Here is a 6,159-nt window from a genome sequence, read left to right as displayed (position 1 = left end):
CTGGCTGTGCCTGCTCCTCCCTTTCCATCTCTTCCTCCTTTTTTGCTCTCCACTTTTCCTGCCCTCTCCCTTTTCTGGTGTTTTCCCTTCCTTTCCTCCCCCCCTCCCCATCCAATGTTCTGGTTCCTGGGAGCAGCAGCAGCTGGCAGTACCAAGTGGGCAAGGTTGGGCTTCGATGGGGTTTGGGTCACGGTGGGGGGAAGGTGGTCACAGAGTGTGTTGGGGTGGGTTTCAGGGTATAGGGAGTCTTTAGGCCAGGGCTCTGGACAGAGAGGGCAACCTCAGCCCCCAGAGGCCATGCTCCCTAGACAGACAGTGGTGCCCTGCCCTGCCCTGCCCAGGGGAGGATTTGGAGGTCTCTTGACAAGTTGATTTTTTCGGGCGACGTGCATTTGGGATCTGGCAAAGAAGAGCATCTGTGCGTGTGTGTCGGGTTGGGGGGCGGGGGGCGGGGGGTGGGGGGCAAGGAAAATGCAGATATATATTGAAGACTATTATCTAGATATCAATTACGTGTGGCATCCCGGGCGAGAGGGAGCCGGGAGGAACGGCCCCGCGGACCTGCTGGGGGGACAGTTCTCTGCCGAAGGGGCTCCCGTCCCCCATTGTTATTTTTTTCTTTCTCTCTCTTTGTTAACAAATGTGTCTGAGTCTTGGAAAACACCCAAATTCCGGAAATGTGTGGGAGAAACAAAAGAAACTTTCCAAACTCCATTGGCCCTGTGCGGTTTGTTCAAGGGAGGGAAGCGGTCGAGCCCCTCCTTCCCTCCCTTCCAGCTTCCTCTGCCTCAGTTCCCACACTGAGGCAAGACAGTCAGTCAGCTTGGAGGAGGAGAAGAAGTCTTCTTGGCTACCCAGGCTCTAACTAGCTACTGCCTCCCCATGAAAAGCCAGGCCCCCCAATTTGGGCCCAACCCCAACTGTGCCACCCCCACTGCCCACCCCTAAGCTCAAGGGAAGCACAAGGGCCCCACCCAGGGAGGCCAGATCTAATCTTGGCTCTCCCATGACAGAGTGACTGGTAGGGTGTGCCCACTGGACCTCACTCTCCACCTGTTCCAAGGAAATGGTTCTGTGGTCAGTCTCCAGGAAAGAGCCAGAGCTTGGGACGTTGGAGACAGGTACAAGGACCAGAGTGTTCAGACCTAAACTGTGGTCCTTCCTTTTCAGTGAGTCAAGCCTCAAATGAGCACTGAATCAAGGGCCCGATGCAGAGGAAGTGGCACCTGTCCTCCAATGGGTTTAGATTATGTTCCCTTAATCCATTCTGCCATAATTCCTGCTACAATTCTCTCTCATTTCTTTGGCATTTATAATTACATGGTGCTTTCCATCTCATTGGGTCCTTCAAAATGACTTTGTGAGACAGACAGGGCAGGGATCGCTTTCTGCATGTTATGGATATGAAGAGAAAGGCCCCGCGGTTTGTTGTAGGGGGCCCGGGGCCCTGGGTCACCCAGGCTTGGGTTCCAGTGCTGCCTTTGATGTGCATGGGCCAAGTGACCCTGGGTAAATGCCTTGACCTCTCGGGCCCAGCAGCTCTCATACATAGCACAATGTCTGGTGTGTGAAATAAATGCTTATGGTTAGCTGGTAACTGAAAGGTCAGATGTTCGCTCAGGTGAGGGATCCCCCAAAAGCAATGAAGATCACAGGTGCAGACCCCAAATGAGAGGAGACCGAGGCTTAGAATGGAGGTGCCTTGAGCAAAGACTTGGGCTGTAAGAGGCCAGGTCACAGCCTTACTACCTCTGATGGAGATCTTCGTGGCTTCACCACCAGTGACTCTTAGAGAAGAGAGGAACTCCAGGGACCCTCACAGTGAAAGCAGAGGAAATGAGCCAATGCAACAACCAAGCCGGCCAGGCCAAGTGCTGGAGATGATCCCCAGCATATGCTTTTCAGCGCTTCTCTACTGGGCTACCCTGTGACTAACTCCATAGGGGAGAGAGGGATTGCAGAAATGAGTCCTGCCCCCAAAGAGCTGACATGTCGGAGACCTGATATGGGGCTGGAGGACCCTGAGAGTGGGAATCAGGCTGCAGGGGACCGATAGACTCTGACATCATGTAGTTCTGCGTGCCCAACCTTGTCTTCACTCTTCGATTCCTTACTGCCCTCCCCACCTCCCATCACAGAAAATCAGAGTTGGAAGGGACCACAGGGGCCACCAGTCCAAGCCATACCTCAGAAGAGTCCTTTTACATCACACCCACCAAATGGCCATCCTGCCTTTGCTTGAAGAGACTTCCATGACCACAAAAGGAGGGAGGAGGGAGAGAGGGAAGAGAGGGAGAGACAGAAAGAGACAGACAGAGAGACACAGAGAGAGAGACAGAGAGAGAAAGAGAGAGAACCCCGTGGAGACCAGCAGGAAGAACCCTATACTGTTAGCCTAAAGTTGATGAGGCCACATGTGCCTTTTGGATGATGACCGAGCTCCCTTCTCTGGGCCTTGGCTAATGGCTCTGATGTCCCAAAAACACAGGGTGGGACTGACAGTGTCTTCTTGAATGGAAGCCACCCACCAATAGGGACCCAGGGAAACAAGGGGGAGGAAGAAACCAAGGGGAAAGGCCCCTTTCTGAATTTCCCCTCTCCTCTTCAGGGCTTCCTAGTGGCCAACTTACCTGGGCTACCAACTGGGCAGAGGGGCAGGAAGGCAGTCCGATGTCTACTTCCCAGACCTCCCTGTAGCCCTCTGGGGGATTTTGCCATGGAACAGGCCCTCCTTGGAGAGTGACACCTTTGTGCTGTCAGACAACTCCCCTGCCCCCCCAGCTCGGGAGATGGAGACACATTTGTCCTCTTTGGAGCATCTCTGGCCTGTCAGAGGGGCTGGGTTCAGTGGGACTCACAGAGTAGAATCATCAGGATCACCATATCATAGACTTCAGAGCTGGAAGGGCCTTAAAGTTGGTGTGGTTCCACCCTCCTCCACCCATTTGAGACCCTTGGAGGTGACATGAGTTGGCAGAATCATGGAATCTCCCAAAGGCACCTTGGAGCCATCCCACCTGACCTGCACCTCATTAATAATCGATCCCCTTCCCAAGGTCCTTCATCCAGGCTCTGTTTAAAGCCTTCAGTGACAGGGTGCTCACTATCTCCTGAGGCAGTCCAACCCACTGTTAGACAGCTCTGTTGCTGAGAAGGTTTTTCCAAACACTGGGCCAAAAATCTAGTACTCTGTGACTCTCACTCCATTGCTCCCTGTTCGGTCTCTGGGTCTGAACAGAACAAGGTCAGTCCCTCTTCTAAGACAAGTCTTCTTCATCTGGGCTTCCAGGGGTCTGTGGACAGATTTCAGGGCCTCTTTGAAATTGGATGGGGCAAAAATGGCATTTTAATTTTAGTATAACTGGTCTCCTTTGTAACCCTATGTCTTTTACTGAATGCCATTAAAAGTACAATTCTAAGAAAGGGTCTCTGGGCTTCAGCAGATTGCTACCATGTTAAGTCAATAAGCCAACCAGTATTTACAAAGGAATTGCTGTGCCAGGCGCCGTGCAAAGCAACAGGGGCCCCACTATAAGTGAGGAAAGATGGTCCCTGCCTTCAAGGACTTTACACTCTGATGTGAGAAAACAACACACAAAATAGTGACCCAAGGCAGATTAAACACCCCTGACCTGAGGTCACACAGGGAATGAGAGGCCAGGGTGGGATTCCGAGTCTAGTGACCCCAAATCTAGGGTCCCTCATCCTTCACAAGAGGATCAGAAAACCTCAGGGTTTAACCCAGCCACACCTGATTGAGGATGCCCACTCGATTCAACATCCCAGCCTCCACTGAGAGACATCCAGGGACGGGAACTCACTGTTAGGCAGTCTTTCCTTATGTGGAAGATTACAACCACCCTGCATAGTAATTAGACCCCCCCATAGAAGCCAGCAGGAGGTAGGTGGCATTACTATGCCCATTTTATAGATGAGAAACTGAGGCAGACGGGGTGAAGTGACTTGTCCAGGATCACAAAGCTATAAGTATCCGAGGCTGGATTTAAACTCAGGTATCTTTGCTGCCGGACCCAATGCTCTATCCACTGCACCACCTGAGGCAGGCAGGAGAATAAGGAAACCAGGGAGACTGAGAAGTGACTAGAGGGAGGATGGAGGGCGGGGCCACAGACAGAGAAGGGCAGAGGAAGATGGGGCCTGAGGCCAGGCTTTGGGATCTGGCTCACTGGTGACCTTAGAGAGAGGCCAGGTCCATCCCTTCCTGGCTTCTGTGGGCAGGAGAACCCTCGAGGTCCCTCGCCGCAGCTTCCAGACCAAAGCCCCATCCCATCTGATTCTCTGGGATCCCCCTCAGGTGTCCAGTATCTCTCTAAGCCTAAATATCTCTCCCTTTCTGATTCATTACTGCTCTCTGAAAGTCTACCATTAGACATTAATTCCTTCTATCCAAATGTGAACACCCCTGGGAAGGGAATAACATTAAGGGCCTGTGAGCTCTTCATAGATGCATTAGATAATTAGGAACCCTCTCTTCCCCTCCCCAATACCAGCTCTGCCACTAACTGGCCCTGTGGCTTTGGGCAGATTCCCACGATGACAGGGCTTGGAGCTGAGAGAGACCCTGGGTTCCTCTGACCCAGTCTCTAATTATAAAGAGCTTGGCTTCCTTTGTAAACTGGGGGAGGGGACCCTGACAACTCTAAGATGCTGCTTCCCCACCACATAGGAGAGCCGTGGGCACTGGGCTCTGGGAGGGAGGAGGGCCTAGGGACAAGCCCAGTCGGCCTTCCAGTTAATCTGTGCAAGGCCAAGGCAGGAGGCACAGTACGCTCCATATGGTGACATGAGGCCCAGGCCTGGTGTGGCAGCAGGGAATTGGCAAGGAGCCTGGTCCTCCCTCTCAGAGGCCAGCTTCACCATCAGAGACATGCTTTCCCCAGAAGCCTCTGTGCCTTGCATGTGCCTCCCAGGCAGAGGTCATGAGGGCTGAGAAGATGGGATCTGGCCAGAGAGACTGATGACCCTGAGGCTCCTGGGGTCAGAGGTAGAGGAGAGCTGGGGAAAACCAGAAAATACGAGGTCTGGAACAGGGCGGGGCCTTAGAGTCCAAACTCCCCATTTTACAGAGGAAAAGACTGAGTCCCAGAGTCAGGGAGAGACTTACCTAAGGTTACAAAGTAAGTAAACCAGTTTCAGACTCAGATCTGATACTGCCAAACCTGGTTAACTAAGAGGGAATGGGGGCCCGGGAGATAATGCCAGAGAAACAAGGAGTCTTGGGAGTCAGGATTTCTGAAGATGCTCCTCACCCCAGAGTCCCCCTTCCACGTCCAGCCCAGTCACAGAGGGAGGGAAGATGCCGGAGCCTGGCTCCTGCGTTTTCCCAGAGCAGGGTCTCCTGCTTACCGCCTCCACCAAGAACTGGGCCCCCCATACCCTTTTCTGCCTCAAGCATCTCTCAACTTTTTCCTGTCTTCCAAACAGGAAGTGGCACCTATGAAATCTTCCCTGACAGGGAAGTGTTTATTAAGCTCCTAATTTTAGGTGATGGGGACACAGAGACAAAAGGGCCTGAGCTCTGCCCTCAAGGAACCTACGTTCTCCTTGGCTGGAGTCGGAGTGTCCACATAGGCACAGATTGATTCAGGAAGAGAGGCCTGGGGCAACTGAGGGAACCAAGAAGGCTGAGCCTTGAAAGAGGAGGAAGACTCTGAGATGCAGAGATGGGAAAGGGGCTCCTTCCGGGTTGCTGGGCTCCACGTCAGCACCGTCAGCCCATCTGGGCTTTAGCCAAGCCGGAGTGATGGCTTCCCTCAGCTGGGGACCCAATCCTGTCCTAAAGTTCCTCCCTTGGGCCCATTACCAGCTCTGAAATCCACCACCTTCAAAGCCACCTCCCCCAGGAAAGCTCTGCCTCTCCAGCTGAACGCGTCCTTTCCTTCCTGCAGTCTCCAGCAGCCTTGGCTGGGGTCTCAAATCTACTCCCATCACACCACATCTTGGAAGATGCCCCTCCACCTCTCCCCCAGGCTCTATGTGTACAGACGTATGTGTACATATAAATGCATATATGCACATATAAACATGTGTTTCCAGCACCAAATCTTTTGGTCCTCTTTGGAGAGAGGAACCACTCTTAAACTTCGTATCCCCAGGGCCCGGCAGGGGACCTCGAACATAGTCAGCATCTATCAGTCA

Source organism: Petaurus breviceps, unplaced genomic scaffold, assembly GCF_028583685.1.
Source record: "Petaurus breviceps papuanus isolate PSGF00001 unplaced genomic scaffold, PetGlider_PUasm1.0 90721, whole genome shotgun sequence".
NCBI classification, from domain to species: Eukaryota; Metazoa; Chordata; class Mammalia; order Diprotodontia; family Petauridae; genus Petaurus; species Petaurus breviceps.
The sequence above is the reverse complement of the archived record's forward strand: the minus strand, read 5'-3'. Positions refer to the sequence as shown.